This window comes from Dendrobates tinctorius, unplaced genomic scaffold, assembly GCF_039654945.1.
Source record: "Dendrobates tinctorius isolate UK_male_01 unplaced genomic scaffold, ASM3965494v1 ptg000181l, whole genome shotgun sequence".
Lineage (NCBI taxonomy): Eukaryota > Metazoa > Chordata > Amphibia > Anura > Dendrobatidae > Dendrobates > Dendrobates tinctorius.
This window is the reverse complement of record NW_027361848.1, coordinates 8,350,134-8,372,920: the sequence shown is the minus strand read 5'-3', so window position 1 is coordinate 8,372,920 and position 22,787 is coordinate 8,350,134. Positions and strand designations below refer to the sequence as shown.

Genomic DNA, 22,787 nt, shown 5'->3' with positions numbered 1-22,787 from the left:
ATCCAACGATTCGTCCACCATGTTTTTACTAAAAACCTGAACCATCCCAGCAGCAACTGTGTAGGAAACCACGATACAGTTTTGCAAGGTGTTTATGATGCCCCTAAAAAAAATTAACACACTATGTTGATATGTACCCCCAGGGGGAAATGTTTGTCACCCCATACACTTGGTGTATGGGCATTCCAAGTATAGATGAAACGCTTCTTTTGTGATGTGACTGTGGTGCATGCAAATTAGGGCCAGGCCTTGCATTCACTTCATGGACAAAATTTAAGGTAATAAAACATAAAATAATAATGGAAACGTTTTGTCATGTGTGTCTGGATGCAGCGAGTACCGCAAAGCGAACCCATGACACGCGTGACCCTGGATACACCGCCTCCAGTAGGGCGAATTTAAATAATAAAAACGTGCAGCTGGATACACCGCCTCCAACTGGCGAATTTAGGTAATACACGTTATATATACAGTAGTCTGGAAACCCCGCCTCCAGTAAGGCAAATTTAAATAATAAAGGGGAAACCTGGGTAAGAATAACAATGGTGGGCCCTGCGATAGGGAATAGGGACGTGGAGACCTCCTGTACTCGCCTGAGCCAGTGTCCCTGCACTCCTAACGTTCCCTATGCCGGTTCCGCACCGGGCGACGCACGCGTACCTCAAACCCTGACTCGCCCTGCACCTAAACCCTCACTAGGGAATTGGTCGGTGCGGAAACTAAACCCACCCCTGCACTAAACACACATAAGGGAAAATGACAATAGAGGGGGAACACCACTTAGCTTTGCTCTGTTGCGTACGCTCCTTGCAACAGAGCCCACCACCTGCGTGCAACTTCTCCTCCAACTGGATCCATTACCATAACCGGATCCATCACCCTAGTGCAGCCTTGGAGCAGAGTCCACCACCAGTTGCAGCTGCCCAGTAAACAGAGTCCCAAAGATGAGTCCAGCTTCTGCCAAAAAGTCCAGCATGCTCGAGTCCAACTTTTCTGCCAAGAAGTCATGCATGCTTGAGTCCAGCTTTCAGCAACCAAGTCCAGCATGCTGAGTGCAACTCTCACCATAGTCGCCACTCCACCAAGCCATGCAAGCACTTCCTGCTGACACCATAAACTGCGACTCCACCACGCCATGCCAGCCCTTCTTGCAGACACCAACGTTGAACTCCACCAATCCATGCCAGCACTCCTTGCAGACTCTATAGCTGACTCAACCCCTCTGGCTGGGCTGCCGAGGACTCTCATTCAGCTCCTTCATCACCCAGGCTTGCTTCCCAAATGGCGAACTATCAATATCACCAACGATCATCAAACACACCTGAAACTCCTTTATAGAGCCTCACACCTGATTTGTAATACGTGCACATTAAAACTAAAGTGTAATACCACTCACCACCACCGGGGCAACTTAGAACAAACGACACCACGTGTAATAATTCTAATGGCCACCGGGGGCAATCAACCCACTTTGGCACCAAGCCAAAGGGAAAAAAGTTCACTTTGTCCATTTACTTGTCAGATCCACCTTGGATCATGACACCTTTGTTTCATGTGCCCATCCAGTGCCTGGGTTCAAAGGCTTATTGGGGTGCATATGACTTGGCAGCAGGGCAGGCCTTGCTGTCAATGCATAAGAAAAGAGTATGGGAGTACAAAATGAATAATGTGAATTGGATTTTCATGTGCCCATCCAGTACCTGGGTTCAAAGGCTTATTGGGGTGCATATGACTTGGTAGCAGGTCAGGCCTTGGGGTATTGGGGTGCATCGTAATTCATCCACTCACTGCATAGGCAATAATAGCACAGGAGACCCACTGTTTAATAATGGCCCTTTAAGAAGATTAATGCTGCCTGATGTCCCAGTAAAAATGAGCTTTGTGACTTTTAGAGTCCCTCCTTCATAAATGAAACAAGATGTGTCTGCTTATGTGTCACACACCACATGGCCAGCTAGGGTTGTTAAATGTTACAATGACATTTCCCAGTGAATGCATTTGTATTGGTTGAAAGCAATCCTAAATTTGCAAAACGCATCAAAAATGCTGTGTGTGAACATAGCCCAAGTGGTGGAGGAACATTTTTGTTTTGGGTTAATTATTTTGGCTTAGACAAAAGTCATTAGCTGGAAAGGATGCTCCTTAACATATTTCCCAGCAAAATCCATTTTGGTTTCGTTTTTGTAGATTTTTGGTGCGCCTGTAAGAAGGGCGTGAAACTCTGACAACACTGTTTAGAGCTGTGACCTAGGAGTGAGAAATGATTCCAGGGGCAGTTGCCATGATGCTCCTGTGGCATTTTAGCAGTGGTTCCATCATTTTCTGATGTTTTTAGACCTTTAAAGGACCCCCCGGGTCTCCCATAGACTTACATTGGGCTCGTTGTTCTGTCCGAGTACCCAAGTATTCCAATTTGCTCAACCCAAGCAACGAGCACCCGATCATTTTAGTGCTCGCTCATCACTAAATAAGACCCCTGACGCCATGCTTATCACACTGTACCCCAGAAACAGAGCAGGAACATGTACTGGTGAACTAGGAAGAAAATTTTACATTTTAGGCAGGGATTACACAACAGTTATATTTTTTTAAACTGCAACAAGAGCCTTTATTAGGGCTAAATATAATCAATATTCAAACTGTTGTTAATAGCACATAAGGAGAGATTGTGCCGAAGGGATAATGTAGGACAGGATTTGGTTAATTGCACTTTCTTTCTGCTGCAACTCATACCAAAAACCCTTCTCAGGGTTAATAGTATCCTTTTTGCTCTTAATACTGCAAATTGTTCTGAACAAGGAAATAATATACGCCATTGTTACTGCGGCAGCTATGCATCAAAAGCATACAGCCAGACTTTTGGTTATCAATAGCATAGCTATTGTTAGGCTGACGGAACGCACCAAATAATTAAAGATAATGAGGTATGTTCGCAGCCTGGGGTCCACCGTGCAGAGATGGAAAACTGCTGCTTAGTGAACACTGGCGGGTTAACCACTGACCCCGTGTGCACAGGGGCGCACTCTGTTACTTCACAGAGCCGCTAACAGAAACACCGGAGTCTGTTAACCCCACAGGACCCGGCAGGGAAAGCGCATAGCATAAGGTCACAGGACTCGACCCTTAGACCGCAGGACTGGAGTCCCTCTAGACCGCTAGTGCTCGGTGCCGCGACTACGGTGCCAGCTAAATATAACGCGTGCAAGTGTGCACAGTGCCGCTCATGTGGATGCCACTAATCACCCAGGATTGGGCCAGATAAGCTCAGGTTGCGCAAGGCATTGCAGCGGCGTGGCTGTCACTTGCCACGGTACGATAGTGCCCTGCAGTGGGCGACACCATCGGACGCTAGTGTGCAAAAGGCTGGACTGCACTGTGGCATATACAGTAGCCACTGACTGGCGCTGACTCGAACTGCTGAACCCTAACAACAAACACAACCAAGGGTAGGGGTTTCATAAGAAGTCAGTCACCAGATACATGCATCCATCATCTTACACTCCATAAGTATTTGAGTTTATACTAGCGCATGGCCAAGCGGCCATGCAAACCTTTTATAGCAGAGTCCTTCCGGGACCTTCCTGGTGGTCCAATCTGAGCTGGAGAAGGACCTGAGCATGTGTCCTCCGATCTCCAATGGGAGATCGTCCCATGGGCATGCTCAGTGGACCGAAAGGAGGACGTAGTCCCTGGAGTTGTTCACTGCAGACCAACATGCGTTGCTCTAGCTGGACCAGAGGTGGCAGCAGCAACCAAATCCACAAAGCTGGTCTGAGCAGAGCGCCGGGATCGACGAGTCTGCTGAGCAGGCTCCTCTGTGGCTGGAGTGGAATGAGAGACTGCCGAAGGCAAGGCTCGGGATTTCTGCTGTGCAGCGACAGAAACCCGACGCCTAACATTACCCCCCCTCCTAGGGCCCCCTCTTCTCTGAGCCTCTCTACGCTCAAATGCTGCAATGAGAAGCGGAGCATAGATGTTCTTCACTGGCTTCCAGGTCCGAGCCTCTGGACCATGACCCTTCTAGTCCACCAAATAAAATTTTTTACCATGCACCACCCTGCATCCCACGATGGCATTGAGCTCAAACTCGTCCGAAGACAGGTCTGATGTCCCGGGAGATGACTCAGAGAACCGGGACACGTGAACAGGCTTAAGGAGGGACACGTGGAAGGTGTCAGTGATAGCCAAGCGTGGTGGAAGGGCCAGACGGTAGACCACAGGGTTGACCTGCTCAAGGACCTTGAAGGGGCCAATATAGCGAGGTGCGAACTTAGCAAACTCAACCCGCAGCCTGATGCTACAGGCGGAGAGCCACACTAAGTCGACAGGGGCAAAGGTCGGAACAAGGCACTTGTGTGCGTGAGCGGAGACACTCATTCTCTCCTTGTAGGCCTGCATAGCATCCTGAGTGCGATCCCAATTGTCACGTGCCTCCACCGCCCAGTCTGCCACCCTAGAGTCGGTGGATGACACGGGCATGGGCACAGGGACGTGCGGATGCTGGCCGTAATTTAGGAGAAATGGGGTCTGACCGGTGGAGTCGGCCACAGCGTTGTTCAAAGCGAACTCTGCCCACGGCAGCAAGGATGCCCATTCATCCTGCCTGGCCGAGACAAAATGTCATAGATATGTGACCAGGGTCTGGTTGGCTCTCTCTACCAACCCGTTCGTCTTGGGATGATAGGCCGAGGAGAGATTTAGTTCAATGCTGAGCAGGCTACAGAGCTCTCTCCAGAACCCGAGACGCAAACTGAGGACCCCGGTTGCTGACAATCTTATCCGGCATGCCGTGCAGGCGGAAAACGTGCTTAATAAACAACGCTGCCAGGCCCCATGCAGAAGGTAACCGGGAGAAAGGTACCAGGTGCACCATCTTGGAGAAGTGGTCGATGACAACCCAAATGACCGTGCTGCCACTGGACTTGGGCACTCCCACCACAAAGTCCATACCGACCATCTCCCAGGGCCTGTCCACTACAGGCAGAGGGTAAAGTAGCCCAGAGGGCCGCTGCCGAGAGTACCTATTCTGAGCAAAAGAGACGCACGCCTGAATATAGTCCCTGATGTCACGGCCCATATGCGGCCACCAGTACGTCCTCGCCAGAATTTCAGAGGTCCATTTTGTCCCGAAATGTCCACCCACCCTGGACGAATGAGCCCAAGAGAGGACCTCCAGTCGCAGATGGGCAGGGACAAATGTCTTGCCTGGAGGTATTGACTCAAGTGCGACCGAAGCCACGGTCCTCAGGCTCTTGGATGGGATGATCTGTCGAGGCTCCTCCTCCTCCGATGACACCACGGAGCGAGAGAGAGCATCGGCCTTGACGTTCTTCTCACCGGATAGGAAATGGAGGGTGAAATGGACCCGGGAGAAGAACAAGGACCATCTGGCCTGGTGGGAATTTAGCCGCTGGGCAGTCTGCAAATACACCAGGTTCTTGTGGTCAGTGAACACCTGGAAAGGGTGGCTAGCCCCCTCCAGGAGGTGTTTCCACTCCAAGAAGGTCAACTTCATCGCTAGCAACTCCCTGTCCCCGATGCAATAATTCCTCTCCGCCGGTGTGAAGGTCTTGGAGAAGAAGCATGGGTGCTTCCGACCTTGCGAGTCCTTCTGGAACAGGACCGCTCCAGCACCGATGGAAGAGGCATCCACCTCCAGAATGAAGGGTTTATCTACATCGGGGCGATGTAGAATGGGAGCGCTAGCGAAATGGGTCTTAATGGAGGAGAAGGCCTTGGAGACAGGTTCTAACCACATCTTGGGATTTGTACCCCTCTTGATGAGGGCCACTGTTATGAATGAGTCACCGAGGAGGAAAAAACAAAAAGCAAGCTAAGCCCAGAAAACCGGAGAGGTTGGTAACTAGCAGATTGCAGACCCCTGATCCTATCCACACAACTAGCAGTAGCCGTGGAGCGTGCCTACGGTGGTCCTAGATGCCTCGTCACGGCCGGAGAACTAAATAAGCCTAAAGAAAGAAAGGGAAAATCTAAACTGCCCCAGAGCAGACCCCAAAGCAATAGACAGCCCCCAACATGTATTGTCGGTGAAACAAGATGAAAACACAAACACAGATAGAAAGATAGGCTGAGCAAACGATGGGGCCCTCACTAACTAGAAAGGACAGGAAAGAAAAGCTGCTGTCTGCAATCACGCAAAAAACCCTGCCAAAAAATGTCCAATACGTCTGATAGAAAATGGCCCTGAAGTCGCTAGACTTCAGTTCCCAATATCAGCACTCAGGTATATTCTGAAGACAGAGCAAAAAGAGACCAATCTGAATAGGGACAAAATGGTGATTCAGCCCAGTCCCAGCCAGGGCAAGCTGAACACAAAAACTAAGTAAACCAGACAAAAACTCATATGAACAATAGCAGCAAAAACTTAGCTTTAAGAAGGCAGGAACCAAACTGGAAACCAGAAGCCACAGTCAGGAGAAATCACCAGCAAGAAACTAGGGAGTCGGCTGCCTTAAATCCAATCAGAAACTCCTGATGTCCAATCACAGTCCTCTTCCTCAGGTGGCCGGTCTCTGCCATTTAGACCAGCTTCATTACCTCCCTTCACCAACAGAGGGAGTCCAGATAGAGAACTCACTACTCCTCTGTCAGCACAGCCAGCTCCATAACCCTCACCAGAAGCCAGAGGCAAACCCGAAAATGAGCTCACAACAGTACCCCACCTTGAGGGGTCACCGAACCCTCATCCACGCCACCGGGCCGATCAGGATGGGCCCGATGAAAAGCATGAACCAATCTATCGGCATGAATATCAGAGGCAGAGACCCAAGAATTGTCCTCCTGGCAATAACCCTTCCACTTGACCAAATACTGGAGTCTCCGTCTAGCCAGACGAGAATCCAGTACCTCATATTCCACATTGCCTTTAACCAATACAGGGTCAGGAGGTGCCACCATAGGAACTACTGGCTCAACATATCTCTTCAACAGCGACTTATGAAACACGTTATGGATCTTAAACGTAACAGGAAGAGCCAATCGAAAAGAAACCGGATTAAGAATCTCCAAAATCTTGTAAGGTCCAATAAATCTTGGCTTGAACTTTGGAGAAGCCACCTTCATAGAGATATTCTTTGATGACAACCAAACCATATCACCCACTTTAAACCGGGGACCAATGGTCCTATGCTGGTTAGAAAACCGCTGGGCCTTTTCCTGGGAGAGAGACAACTTATCCACTACTTGGTCCAAATCTGCTGCATTCTCTCTACCACAGTGTCAACACCTGGGCAGGCTGAAGATTCCACTTGCCCTGAAGAAAATCGAGGATGAAACCCAAAGTTACAGAAAAAGGGGGACATCAAGGTGGCAGAATTAGCTCTATTATTTAAAGCAAATTCGTCCAAGGGCAAAAATGAAACCCAATCATCCTGATCAGTAGATATAAAACATCTCAAATAGGACTCCAAAGTCTAGTTTGTTCTCTCCGTCTGCCCGTTGGTCTGAGGGTGAAACGCAGAGGAGAAGGACAACTGAATTCCCAGCTTGGAACAAAAGGCTTTCCAGAATCTGGAAACAAACTGAACTCCTCTGTCCTATACAATGTTCTCAGGAATCCCATGCAACTGAACCACCCGTTGTAAAAACAAGGGTACCAACTCTGAGGAAGATGGCAACTTTGGGAGTGGTACAAGATGGACCATCTTAGAGAATCTATCACAAATCACCCAGATAACAGTCATTCTCTGAGAGACAGGAAGATCAGAAATAAAATCCATTGAAATATGGGTCCATGGCCTCTTAGGCACCGGCAAGGGCATCAACAACCCACTAGAGCAAGAACAGGGTTTAGACTGGGAACAACTCCCACAGGACTGCACAAAATTCCTGACATCACGAGATAAGGCAGGCCACCAAAAAGACAGACTCACCAAATTTCTGGTACCAAAAATACCTAGATGACCAGCCAATGCGGAGCAATGAACTTCAGACATCACTCTCTTCCTCCACTGGTCAGGAACATACAATTTTACCATAGGACAACGCTCTGGTTTGTCCTCCTGGAATTCTCCCAGAGCACGTCTCAAATCGGGCGAGATGGCAGAAAGAACTACCCCCTCACCTAGGATGGTAGTAGGCTTGGTCACAATAGGAGAATCAGCAAAGAAACTCCTAGAAAGGGCGTCTGCCTTAACATTCTTAGTGCCTGGAAGAAAAGAGACCACAAAATCAAAATGCGTAAAAAACAAGGCCCACCTAGCCTGTCTAGGATTCAAGCATTTGGCCGACTCAAGCTAAATCAAATTCTTGTGGTCAGTGAGGACCACAACTTGATGTCTAGCTCCCTCCAACCAATGTCTCCACTCCTCAAATGCCCATTTCATGGCTAACAATTCCCGATTCCCCACATCATAGTTGCGTTCAGATGGGGAGAACTTTTGGGAAAAGAAGGCACAGGGATTCATTTTAGACGTCACCGGATCTTTTTGGGACAAAACAGCTCCTGCACCAATCTCTGAAGCGTCTACCTCCACCTGAAAAGGAAGTGAGACATCAGGATGCCGTAAAAGCGGAGCAGAAGTGAACCTCCGCTTCAGCTCCTGAAAGGCAGAAACAGCCTCTGAAGACCAATTCAGCACATCAGCACCCTTCTTAGTTAAATCAGTCAGTGGTTTAGCAATACCAGAAAAATTAGCTATAAATTTACGATAAAAATTAGCGAAACCCAAAAACTTCTGGAGAGCCTTCAAAGAAGTGGGTTAAACCCAATCATAAATGGCCTGTACCTTGGCCGGGTCCATTTCAATAGTTGATGGAGACAAAATAAGTCCCAAGAATGAAATCCTCTGTACACCAAAAAGGCACTTCGATCCCTTAACATACAAGGAATTCTCCCTCAAAATCCGGAACGCAGTCCGAACATGTTCCACATGAGAATCCCAATCCCTGGAAAAGATCAAAATATCATCCAGATAGATGATCAAAAACTTATCCACAAAGTCCTGGAAAATATCATTCATGAAGGATTGGAAGACAGAAGGGGCATTAGTGAGCCCAAAAGGCATCACCAGGTACTCAAAATGTCCCTCCGGAGTATTAAACGCCGTCTTCCATTCATCCCCATGCTTGATGCGAATAAGATTATACGCCCCCCCTCCTGAGGTCAAGCTTAGTAAACCAGCAAGCACCTTTAACTCTGGAGAATAAATCAGAAATCAGGGGTAACGGATACTGATATTTAACCATAATTTTGTTGAGGGAACGATAGTCAATACAAGGCCTTAATGAACCATCTTTCTTGGCCACGAAGAAAAACCCAGCTCCTAAGGGAGAAGAGGATGGTCTAATATGACCCTTCTCCAATGACTCCTTAATATAAGATCGCATAGCCTCGTGTTCGGGTACAGATAAATTGAAAAGTCGACCCTTGGGAAATTTACACCCAGGTCTCAACTCAATTGCACAGTCATAACTCCTATGAGGAGGCAAAGACGCAGACTTTCTCTCAATAAATACATCATAAAAATCAGCCAAATAGTCAGGAACATCATGCGACTGGGGAGAGGTGGAGAAAACAGGAGTGTCACCAAGAGCACACCGACAACCCCAACTCACCACAGACACAGATTTCCAATCCAAAACCGGATTATGGATTTGCAACCAGGGAAAACCCAGAACAATGTTATCATGTAAATTATGCAACACCAAAAATCTGCAATTTTCTTGGTGGTCTGGGGCGACCCGCATTATCACCTGGGTCCAAAACTGAGGTTTATTCTTCGCCAAAGGAGTAGCATCAATACCCCTCAAGGGAATAGGCGTCTGCAGAGGTGTCATAGGAAAACCACAACGTTTAGCAAAATCCAAGTCCATCAGATTCAAGGCCGCACCTGAATCCACAAAAGCCTTCGTGGAAAATGTGGATAAGGAGCAGATCAGAGTAATTGCCAAAAGAAACTTAGGTTGTACACCACCCACAGCAAATGTGTGTGCAAAACGCTTCTCTCATTTAGGGCAGACAGAAATAACATGAGAGGCATCTCCACAGAAAAAACACAGCTTATTACGCCTTCTAAACTCCTGACGTTGCGCCCTAGACAAAACTCTATCACATTGCATAGGTTCAGACATTTGTTCAAAAGGTGGCAGCGCCTCCCGTGTAGTCTTGCGTTCACGTAAACGCCGATCAACTTGAATGGCTAATGACATAGAATCGTCAAGACCAGAGGGTACAGGAAATCCCACCATAGTATCTTTTAAAGTTTCAGACAAACCCTTCCGAAAGAGAGCTGCCAATGCACGATCATTCCATGTAGTAAGGACTGCCCACTTTCGGAATTTCTGACAGTATAACTCTGCAGGATCCTGACCCTGGTTCAATGCCAATAGGGCTCTCTCAGCTTGATTAATAGCATTAGGTTCATCATATAACAACCCCAAGGCCTGAAAAAATGCATCCACATTAGTCAAAACAGGATCTTCAGGTGTCGAAGAAAACGCCCAATCCTGGGGATCTCCGCGATGCAAGGAGATGACAATTTCAACCTGCTGCGCAGAGCTCCCCGATGAGTTAGGCTTAAAGGCAAGAAATAATTTACAATTATTCTTAAAATTCAAAAATTTAGACCAATCCCCAAAAAAGACATCAGGAGTAGGGATCTTTGGTTCAACAGCATGTGAATGAGTGAGATAGGCGGAAATTCCCCGCACTTCAGCAGCAAGCTGCTCCACACGATCAGACAATTGCTTAATCTCCATCAAGGAGAAAAAAAAGAATCCTCCTACGGCCCCAGAGAAAAAGAGGAGAAAATATACAAAAAAAAACAAAACAATTCCGATATTTATTTTTTTTACAATTCTCTCCTGCTTTTGAGTACCCTAGAATCTGCGGTATGGCTGGTGATTCTGTTATGAATGAGTCACCGAGAAGGAAAAAACAAAAAGCAAGCTAAGCCCAGAAAACCAGAGAGGTTGGTAACTAGTGGATTGCAGACCCCTGATCCTATCCACACAACTAGCAGTAGCCATGGAGCGTGCCTACGGTGGTCCTAGACGCCTCGTCATGGCCGGAGAACTAAATAAGCCTAAAGAAAGAAAGGGAAAATCTAAACTGCCCCAGAGCAGACCCCAAAGCAATAGACAGCCCCCAACATGTATTGTCGGTGAAACAAGATGAAAACACAAACACAGATAGAAAGATAGGCTGAGCAAACGATGGGGCCCTCTGTTATGAATGAGTCACCGTAGTAGGCAAAAACAGAAATACTAGCTAAGTCCAGAAAACCAGAGAAGTTGGCAGCTATCGGATTGCAGACCACTGAACCTATCAACAACAACTAGCAGTAGCCGTGGGGGGTTCCTACGGTGCCCTAGACCCCTCGATCACAGCCGGAGAACTACATAGCCTAAAGACAGAAAGGGAAATCTAAACTGCCCCAGAGCAGACCCCAAAGCAATAGGCAGCCCCCAACATATAATGACGGTGAAGCAAGATGAATAAACACTCACACAGATAGAAAGATAGGCTGAGCAAATGATGGGGCCCAAGCTAACTAAATAGGACAGGATAGAAAAGCTGCTGTCTGCAATCCGCCCAAAACCCTATCAAAACAAGAGCCAACAGACTGATAGGGAAAAAAGCCCTGAAGACGCTAGGCATCAAAAAGACTATATCAGTACTCAGGTATTTTCTGAAGACAGAGCAAAAAGGAATTCAGCTCACCCCAGCAGGGAATGGCAGAAATCCAGAAAAACAAGGCAAAACAAAACCAAAACACAAATGCAAAAAGCAGAGCAGAAAACTTAGCTTTTGAGGAGCAGGAATCAGACTGGTCTCCTAGAATCCCTCAGAGAAATCACCCGCAAGGCAGAAGGGCGTCGGCTGCCTTATATCCAGTCAGCAATTCCAGTCACCCAGTCATCATCATCCTGCACAGGTGCTTGGTAATCAGCCTCACTACCTTCCTTCACCAGAAGAGGGAGTTCATCAGACCTCAATGGTGAAGGGGAAAATTAACTCACAACAGCCCTCACTAACTAGAAAGGACAGAAAAGAAAAGCTGCTGTCTGCAATCACGCAAAAAACCCTGCCAAAAAAAGTCCAACACGTCTGATAGAAAAAGGCCCTGAAGTCGCCAGACTTCAATTCCCTATATCAGCACTCAGGTATATTCTGAAGACAGAGCAAAAAGAGACCAATCTGAACAGGGACAAAATGGGGATTCAGCCCAGTCCCAGCCAGGGCTGGCAGAACAAGAACACAAAAACTAAGTAAACCAGCCAAAAACTCATATGAACAATAGCAGAGAAAACTTAGCTTTAAGAAGGCAGGAACCAAACTAGAAACTAGAAGCCACAGTCAGGAGAAATCACCAGCAAGAAACTAAGGAGTCGGGTGCCTTAAATCCAACCAGAAACTCCTGATGTCCAATCACAGTCCTCTTCCTCAGGTGGCCGGTCTCTGCCATTTAGATCAGCTTCATTTCCTCCTTTCACCAACAGAGGGAGTCCAAATAGAGAACTCACTACTCCTCTGTCAGCACAGCCAGCTCCATAACCATCACCAGAAGCCAGAGGCAAACCCGAAAATGAGCTCACAAGAGGCCACCAAGGGGTCTACCAAAGTTGAGAAGTGGGGAATGAATTAGCGATAGTAATTTATGAACCCCATAAAGCACTGCACCACTTTGAGAGAATGGGGCTCCTGCCAATCCATCACTGCCTGTAGTTTGGTAGGATCTATGTCCAATCCCTGGGCAGAGATGATATAGCACAGGAAAGGCAAGGACTTCTGCTCAAACAGACACTTCTCCAACTTGGCATAGAGGGAGTTCGCCAGTAGGAGGTCAAAAACTTTGCAAACATCTCTCAGGTGGGAGTCAATATCTGGAGAGTTGATGAGGATATCATCCAGATAGACTACAACTGAGGTGGTGAGCATACCCTGGAAGATGTTGTTCACAAAGTCTTGGAAGACGGCTGGAGCATTACAAAGGCCGAAGGGCATCACCAGGTATTCATAGTGCCCATCCCTGGTGTTAAAAGCCGTCTTCTTTTCGTCCCCCTCACGGATGTGAATCAGGTTGTAAGCCCCCCGCAGATCAAATTTAGTAAACAGTCTCGCTCCTCGTAACCTATCGAACAGTTCTGATATCAGGGGCAGAGGATACTTATTCTTAACGGTTATGGCGTTAAAACCCCTGTAATCGATGCAGTGACGTAGTTCTCCATTTTTCTTCTGGACGAAAAAGAATCCCACCCCCGCTCGTAACACTGACTTCCTAATGAATCCTCTTGCCAGATTCTCCCTGATGTATTGAGACATGGCCTCTGTCTCTGGGAGAGATAAGGGGTAGACTCGACCCCGGGGAGGCTCAGCAGCCGGCAAGAGGTCAATAGGACAGTCATAGGGGCGATGTAGTGGAAGGGTCTCTGCCACCTTTTTGGAGAACATGTCCGCCTACTGTCGATAATGTTTGGGGAGCGAGCAAAGATCTGCGGGGACCTCGGTGGAGGAAACCTGGATGCACTCCCTCAGACATCTACCCTCCCTTGACTTACTCCAACCAAGAATTCTCCCCGAGGACCACTCTATATGGGGAGAGTGATACAGCAACCAGGGGACGGTGTTGTGAATTCACTTTCTGGCCTGCCTCTGGTTGCTGGTGAGGGTGGTGGAGCTTGTTGTATTGACAGAGGAGTCGTGAGTTCTCTGTCCGGGCTCCATCTGGTGGTAGCAGGAGGTAATGAAGCTGATCTAATTAACAGAGACCTGCCACCTGATGAGGATGACGATTGGACATCTGGAGTCTCTGACTGGATTTAAGACAGCCGACTCCCTCTATCCCTACTGGTGATTTTTCCTGCCTCCTGAGGTCTTAGTTTCCAGTTCAGTCCCTGCATGCTCAAGCTAAGTGTTCTTTGCTATTGTTCACATTTGATTTGGTTTTGTCTATTCAGTTTTGTGTGGTCAGCCAGCCCCGGCTGGGGCTGTGCTGAATTTCCATCCTTATATTACTGTTTGTGCCAGTTTGCTTTTTGTCCCTTATTAGATTGGCCTCTTTTTGCTCTGCTTTCAGAATATGCCAAAGTGCTGATATAGTGGGTGAAGTCTAGTGACTTCAGGGTTTTTTTTGCTATCAGAAGTGTTGGACATTTTTGCAGGGTTTTTTGGCGTGATTGCAAGACAGTGTCTTTCCTTTCCTGTCCTTTCTAGTTAGTGTGGGCCCCATCGTTTGCTCAGCCTATTTTCCTACCTGTGTTTGTGTTTTCATCTTGTCTCACTGACAATATATGTTTGGGGGCTGTCTATTCCTTTGGAGTCTGCTCTGGGGCAGTTTAGAGTTCCCCTTTTCTTGCTTTAGGCTTATTTAGTCCTCCGGCTGTGTCGAGGTTGTTGCTAGTTGTGTGCATAAGATCAGGGGTCTGCAATCTGCTTAGTTACCAACCTCTCTGGTTTTTTGTGGCTTAGCTTGGTCTTGTTTTCCTCCTCGGTGACCCAATCATAACAGAATCACCAGCCTAAACCACAGATTCTAGGGTACTCAAAAGCAGGAAAGAATTGTAAAAAAAAAAAGTGTCAGAATTTTTTTTTTTATATGTATTTTTTCCTCTTTTTCTCTGGGGCCGTGGGAGGATTTCTTCTTTAATAGAGATTAAGCAATTGTCTGATCGTGTTCAGCAGCTCGCTGCTGAAGTGTGGGGAATTTCCGCCTATCTCGCTCAATCACATGCTGTTGAACCAAAAATCCCTACTCCTGATGTGTTTTCTGGGGATCGGTTTAAATTTTTGAATTTTAAGAATAATTGTAAACTATTTCTTGCCTTGAAGCCTAACTCATCGGGGAGCTCTGTGCAGCAGGTTAAAATCGTCATCTCCTTGCTGTGCGGCGATCCCCAGGATTGGGCTTTTTCTCTGACACCTGGAAATCCTATTCTAAATAATGTGGATGCATTTTTTCAAGCCTTGCGGTTGTTGTATGATGAACCTAATGCTATTGATCAAGCTGAGAAAACCCTATTGGCATCGAACCAGGGTCAGGATTCTGCAGTTATACTGTCAAAAATTCCAAAAGTGGGCGGTCCTTACTACATGGAATGATGGTGCCTTGGCAGCTCTCTTTCGGAAGGGGTTATCAGAAACCGTAAAAGATGTTATGGTAGGATTTCCTGTTCCCTCTGGTCTTGATGATTCTATGTCATTAGCCATTCAAGTTGATCGGCGTTTACGTGAACATAAAACTACACGAGAGGCATTGCCGCCCTTTGAACAAATGTCTGAACCAATGCAATGTGATAGGGTTTTGTCTAGGGCGCAACGTCAGGAGTATAGAAGGCGTAATAAGCTGTGTTTTTTCTGTGGAGACGCCTCTCATACTATTTCTGTCTGCCCTAAATGAGAGAAACATTTTGCACACACATTTGCTGTGGGCAGTGTACAACCTAAGTTCCTTTTGGCAATTACTCTGATCTGCTCCTTATCCACATTTTCCGTTAAGGTTTTTGTAGATTCAGGAGCAGCTTTGAATCTGATGGATTTGGACTTTGCTAAACGTTGTGGTTTTCCCATGATACCTCTGCGGATGCCTATTCCTTTGAGGGGTATTGATGCTACTCCTTTGGCGGAGAATAAACCCCAGTTTTGGACCCAGGTGATAATGCGGGTCCCCTGGACCACCAAGAAAATTGTAAATTTTTGGTGCTGCGCAATTTGCATGATACTATTGTTCTGGGTTTTCCCTGGTTGCAAACTCATAATCCAGTTTTGGATTGGAAATCTGTGTCTGTGATGAGTTGGGGTTGTCAGTGTGTTCTTAGTGACACTCCTGTTTTCTCCACCTCTCCTCAGTCTCATGATATTCTTGATTATTTGGCTGATTTTTCTGATGCATTTAGTGAGGGTAAGTCTGCGTCTTTGCCTCCTCATAGGAGTTATGACTGTGCAATTGAGTTGATGCCCGGGTGTAAATTTCCCAAGGGTCGGCTTTTCAACTTATCGGTACCCGAACATGATGCAATATGATCTTGTGGCGCCCCCAGGAGTATGGCCGCCACAGTGGCTTTGCCTTCCTCCAGGGAGGGTAATGCCAGGCTTGGAAGCAGTGAAGGGTCTCTCTCGCAGTTAACCTATACATGCAACACAATTCCACTCCAGGCCAGCAGGGGGGACTCTGAACCGGATTTGAAGGGAGGAGTGCTCTCTGAGGGCCAAGAAAAGGAGTGGTCAGTTAGTGTAAGGAGGTCCACGTGTGCAGACATGTGGAGAGAAGCTGGAGGTTGAGCTGAGGAAAGAGAGCTCCCTCATAGTGAGAGCGCATGAACTGGAGCCTGGTCTCCACAGTTGTACGGATACTAACGGTCCTGCAACAGATACCAGAGGAGTAGAAGGCTGTAAATGCCCTACTCTCATCTAAGACTTGGAGGCACAACAGCACGGAGTGAGCCAAGGGAGGAATACGGCTACAGCTGTCTGCCATACAAGGTAGTTCTAAGAGACAATAAGAGAAGTAGGAAGAACTTCAGTGTAACTCAGTACTAGGAGTACTTCACTCAAATAAGCGCTAAGAAGGAGACTGCACTGCCTATCTGCTGAGAGAGAATCCCTGAGCTGCTTCCAGGCTAGCCTGCTCCAGTACCATCTGTAATCAGGACCCTGGACTGCATTTATCAAGTAAAGGTACAGAAATTGCACCCCGCTGTGTCTTTGTCTGCTTCCTACCCTTCCGGCACTGCTACATCCCCGTGCCAACCACATCTACACTGCCCTGGTACTACAGCTTCACCGGTGGGGAGCTTTCACATCTTGGCTGCACCATACCATCAGTCCCAATGGATCTGCATGCAGCGTCGGCTTAACATCTCACTTGCCGAACACCACGGGTGGCGTCACGAACTATTCCATTAACTACATTCCACCATTTCAATTCCCCCAATACTTGGGCGCCCAGGGCCACGGACCGGGTCACCGCTGCTGTGACACATCCCCCTGACAAAGGCCCGGTACCGAGTACCCCACAGCCCTGGGAGGGCGACCCAATCTTATATCAAGGAGTCGATGAAGAAGGGTCATATTAGACCATCCTCTTCACCCTTAGGTGCTGAATTTTTTTTTGTGACCAAGAAAGATGGTTCATTAAGGCCTTGCATTGACTATCGTTCCCTTAACAAAATTACGGTTAAATATCAGTACCTGTTACCCCTGATTTCTGATTTATTTTACAGAGTTAAAAGTGCCTGCTGGTTTACCAAGCTTGACCTCAGGGGGCGTATAATCTTATTTGCATCAAGCACGGGGATGAATGGAAGACGGCGTTTAATACTCCGGAGGGAAATGTTGAGTACCTGGTGATGCCTTTTGGGCTCACTAATGCCCCTTCTGTCTTCCAATCCTTTATGAATGATATTTTCCGGGACTTTGTGGATAAGTTTTTGATCATCTATCTGGATGATATTTTGATCTTTTCCAGTGATTGGGATTCTCATGTGGAATATGTCCGGACTGTGTTCCTGATTTTGAGGGAAAATTCCCTGTATGTTAAGGGATTTATTTTGTCTCTGTCGGCTATTGAAATGGACCCAGCCAAGGTACAGGCCATTTATGATTGGGTTCAGCCCACTTCTTTGAAGGCTCTCCAGAAGTTTTTAAGTTTTGCTAATTTTTATCGTAAATTTATAGGTAATTTTTCTGGTATTGTCAAACCACTGACTGATCTGACCAAGAAGGGCGCTGATGTGCTGAATTGGTGTCCAGAGGCTGTCTCGGCATTTCAGGAGCTTAAGCGGAGATTCACTTCTGCTCCGGTTCTACGGCAACCTGATGTCTCACTTCCATTTCAGGTGGAAGTAGATGCTTCTGAGATTGATGCAGGAGCTGTTTTGTCCCCAAAAGATCTGGTGACTTCTAAAATGAATCCCTGTGCCTTCTTTTCTCGAAAGTTCTCCCCATCTGAACGCAACTATGACGTAGGGAATCGGGAATTGTTGGCCATGAAATGGGCATTTGAAGAGTGGAGACATTGGTTGGAGGGAGCTAGACATCAAGTTGTGGTCCTCACCGACCACAAGAATTTGATTTATCTTGAATCAGCCAAACGCTTGAATCCTAGACAGGCTAGGTGGGCCTTGTTTTTCACGCATTTTAATTTTGTGGTCTCTTTTCATCCGGGCACTAAGAATGTTAAGGCAGACGCCCTTTCTATGAGTTTCTTTGCTGATTCTCTTTTTGTGACCAAGCCTACTACCATCCTAGGTGAGGGGGTAGTTCTTTCTGCCATCTCGCCCGATTTGAGACGCGCCCTGGAGGAATTTCAGGAGGACAAACCTGATCGTTGTCCTATGGGAAAATTATATGTTCCTGACCAGTGGAGGAAGAGAGTGATGTCTGAAGTTCATTGCTCCACATTAGCTGGTCATCCAGGTACTTTTGGTACCAGAGATTTGGTGAGTCGGTCGTTTTGGTGGCCTGCCTTGTCTCGTGATGTCAGGAATTTTGTACAGTCCTGTGGGACTTGTTCTCGGTCTAAACCCTGTTCTCGTTCTAGTGGGTTGTTGATGCCCCTGCCGGTGCCCAAGAGGCCATGGACCCATATCTCAATGGATTTTATTTCTGATCTTCCTGTCTCTCAGAGAATGACTGTTATCTGGGTGATTTGTGATAGATTCTCTAAGATGGTCCATCTTGTACCACTCCCAAAGTTGCCATCTTCTTCAGAGTTGGTGTCCTTGTTTTTACAACAGGTGGTTTGGTTGCATGGGATTCCTGAGAACATTGTGTCGGACAGAGGAGTCCAGTTTGTTTCCAGATTCTGGAAAGCTTTTTGTTCCAAACTGGGAATTCAGTTATCTTTCTCCTCTGCGTTTCATCCTCAGACCAATGGGCAGACTGAGAGAACAAACCAGACTTTGGAGTCCTATTTGAGATGTTTTATATCTGCTGATCAGGATGATTGGGTCTCATTTTTGCTCTTGGCCGAATTCGCGCTAAACAATAGAGCTAGTTCTGCCACTTTGATGTCGCCCTTTTTTTGTAACTTTGGGTTTCATCCTCGATTTTCTTCAGGGCAAGTGGAATCTTCAACCTGCCCAGGTGTGGACACTGTGGTAGAGAGAATGCAGCAGATTTAGGACCAAGTTGTGCATAAGTTGTCCCTCTCTCAGGAAAAAGCCCAGCGGTTTTCCAACTGGCATAGGACCATTGGACCCCGGTTTAAAGTGGGTGATATGGTTTGGTTGTCGTCAAAGAATATTTCTATGAAGGGTGCATCTCCAAAGTTCAAGCCAAGATTTATTGGCCCTTATAAGATTTTGGAGATTCTTAATCCTGTTTCTTTTCGATTGGCTCTTCCAGTTACGTTTAAGATCCATAACGTGTTTCATAAATCTCTGTTGAAGAGGTTTGTTGAGCCAGTAGTTCCTATGGCGGCACCTCCTGACCCTGTATTGGTTAAAGGCAATGTGGAATATGAGGTAGAGAAAATATTGGATTCTCGTTTGGCTAGACGGAGACTCCAGTACTTGGTCAAATGGAAGGGTTATGGCCAGGAAGATAATTTTTGGGTCTCTGCTTCTGACATGCACGCCGATAGATTGGTTTGTGCTTTTCACTGGGCCCATACTGATCGTCCTGGTGGCGTGGATGAGGGTTCGGTGAATTCACTTTCTGGCCTGCCTCTGGTTGCTGGTGAGGGTGGTGGAGCTGGTTGTATTGACAGAGGAGTCATGAGATCTCTTTCCGGGCTCCCTCTGGTGGTTGCAGGAGGTAATGAAGCTGATCTAATTAACAGAGACCTGCCACCGGTTTGGTGGGTTATCTGTGACGGCAGAGTCATGCCGCTCACTAATCTGACGGTGACTGGCTTAGATATCATAAGCAGTGGTATTGCGTGCCGTTGAGTGAAGGCAGATGACATAAAATTGTCCTCCATTCCGGAATCCACGCAATCCTCCACCGCCAGAGTGGAAGAACCAAACTCAAGTGTCTTCTTAAAGGACACTTGGAGGAAAACGCTGAAAATTCTAGTGAGCCGCCACCTACGGCCACTAGACGCGAGTGTTTTCCCGGCCGCTGTGGGCACCTGTTGGCTGGGTGACCAGACTGCTGGCAACTGTGACTGACCATGGGTACTCGTGCGGACAGGGACCTGAATACCGCGCGAGAATTCCCCATGGCCCCTGGGAGCTCAGACGCCCGATTGGGAGGTTCCAGAGGTTTAACAGATTGGGAGGTTCCAGAGGTTTAACATAACTGGGTGCCAACCTAAACCTCTGCCTACACTGGGACCGCTCCAACTTTCGCTGTGAAAAACGAAGGTCTATGCAGGTGGAGATGGTGATAAGCTCCTCCAGAACTTCTTGGGCAGTGGGAGGTGTGATAATGTCGAGGCAGGGGTGGCAGTGGACACACGGGAGACAGCCTCTGTGGCTGCCTGAACAGCGACCGTGGAAAGATCCACAGCTGAGGTTGAGCACTCGAGAGCCACCAACCTGCCCTCCAGCTGCTGGATGTTCCGGAGGAGTCGCTGTTTGTCCGCCATTACTAGCCAGACCCTGGCGCCAGTATAATGTTAGGCTGACAGAATGCACCAAATAATAAAAGACAATGAGGTGCGTTCGCAGCCTGGGGTCCACCGTGCAGAGATGGAAAACTGCTGCTTAGTAATGGTGGAGTATTAAGTGAACACTGTCAGGTTAACCACTGACCCGGTGTGCACACGGGTGAACTATGCTACTTCACAGAGCCACTAACAGAAATGTTGGAGCCTGTTAACCCCACAGGACCCGGCAGGGAAAGCGCATAGCATAAGGTGACAGGACTCGGCCCTTAGACCGCAGGACTGGAGTCCCTCTAGACCGCTAGCGCTCGGCGCCATGACTGCGGTGCCAGCTAAATATAACGCGTGCAAGTGTGCACAGTGCCGCTCAGGCAGATGCCACTAATCACCCAGGATTGTGCCAGATAAGCACAGGTTTTGCAAGGCATTGCAGCGGCATGGCTGTCACTTGCCGCGGTACGATAGTGCCCTGCAGTGGGCGACACCATCGGTCGCTAGTGTGCAGAAGGCTGGACTGCACTGTGGCATATACAGTAGCCACTGACTGGCGCTGACTCTAACTGCTGAACCATAACAACAAACACAACCAAGGGTAGGGGTTTCATAAGGAGTCAGTCACCAGATATATGCATCCATCATCATACATTCCATAAGTATTTGAGTCTATACTAGCACATGGCAGAACTGCCATGTAAACCTTTTATAGCAGAGTCCTTCCGGGACCTTCTTGGTGGTCCAGTCCGAGCTGGAGAAGGACCTGAGCATGTGACCTCCAATCTCCAATGGGAGATCGTCCCACGGGCAAGCTCAGAGGCCCGAAAGGAGGACTTAGTCCCTGGAGTTGTTCGCTGCAAACCAACATGCGTTGCTCTAGCTGGACCAGAGGTGGCAGCAGCAACCAAACCCACAAAGCTGGTCTGAGCAGAGTGCTGGGATCGAAGAGTCTGCTGAGCAGGCTCCTCTGTGGCTGGAGAGGAATGGGAGACCGCCGAAGGCAATGCTCGGGATTTCTGCTGTGCAGCGACAGAAACCCAACGGCTAACAGCTATATTGCTCCTGCAGTGTAACAAGTCCATCTGAGGTGGACAAAATTGCCTGTAATAGTAATACTACAATGTTTTTTCAGCAGGGTAATATTAGACAGCATTTATACTGTGCCAGTTGCGTGTCAAAAGCATACAACCAGACTTGGTTGGTTACAAGTCCATCTGAGGTGGGCAAATATTCCTGCAATACTAATCCTGCATAGTTTTCTCAACAGTGATATATCATACCAAATTTAAAATGGACAAGGTGCGTGGTAAGGGATGCGGAAGGTGATGGTGAGCACAGAGGCCAAGGCCACAAGCAAGGTGAAACTGTACTGGCTGCATGAGGACAACAAACACACATCATGTTGACATAGCTTCCTGTCTGTAACAACCCTGCTGGCATCGCTGCATGGCCTCCCATTCCCCACTCACCAACTTTCTCACTGCTTCAGGCCATGCTGTGATTTCTGTCTACTGCCAGGTCCATGCTCTGTCTCCTGTCTGCTCTGTGCATGTTTCCTGGCTGTGTGCATAGGGGGGCAGCGCCAGAACTCTCTGGTTGTTATGAAGTCAGGGTGCACCTGTCTAATCTGTCCCTGACCAATTACCAAGAGCCCTGTAGTATTTAGGGCAGCTCCACCCACTGGAACCTGGCCTGTGCAATGTGTTAACTCAGTTAGTCTCTTGCTACTGAGCTGCTAGGTCTGGCTTTGTGTTCCTCCTTCCCTGGAGGCCTTTCTCCTAGCTTTGCTTGGTACTCTGTCCTCCAGGAGGCAGTATATCCTGGTAGCTGTCCTAGCTTTGTCTTGCACCTGTCTTGCTGCCCTCCAGGAGGCAGTATTTCCTGTTCCCTGTTGCTCCTAGCCTTGCTTTGTATCTGTGTATACTCTGGTCCCTGTGTCCTTGGCCCTGTACCTTGTCTCGTACTGTTACCCTGTCTGAACTCTGTCCTACCATTGTCTGTCTCCTTGTCTTTGGCTTATTTCCCTTCTGTGTCTTTCCTTGTGTCCTCCCTGTTTGCCTGTGAGCTGTACTCTTGCGGTTCTGCTTGGTTCTGGTTCTGCTGCTGCAGAACCTCTTGCTGCTCTACTATTCTTCTCTGCAGCCTTGCGGTTCTCCTTCTGTGTGAACAAGTCCAAACCTGTTCCTTCATACTCCGCACCTTCCTGCTTGTATCTGTAACTGCATCTCCTGTGTGAACAGATCCAAACCTGTTCCTTCATATTCCACTCATTCCTGCCTGTGT

The 22,787-nt window shown here is 47.7% G+C and overlaps 1 protein-coding gene across 1 annotated transcript in view; it reads right to left on the bottom strand.

Moving 5' to 3' along the window:
* The window catches only part of THBS2 (thrombospondin 2), a 1,059,287-nt gene that overhangs the window by 141,819 nt on the left and 894,681 nt on the right, over positions 1-22,787 (bottom strand). The window lies entirely within an intron of this gene.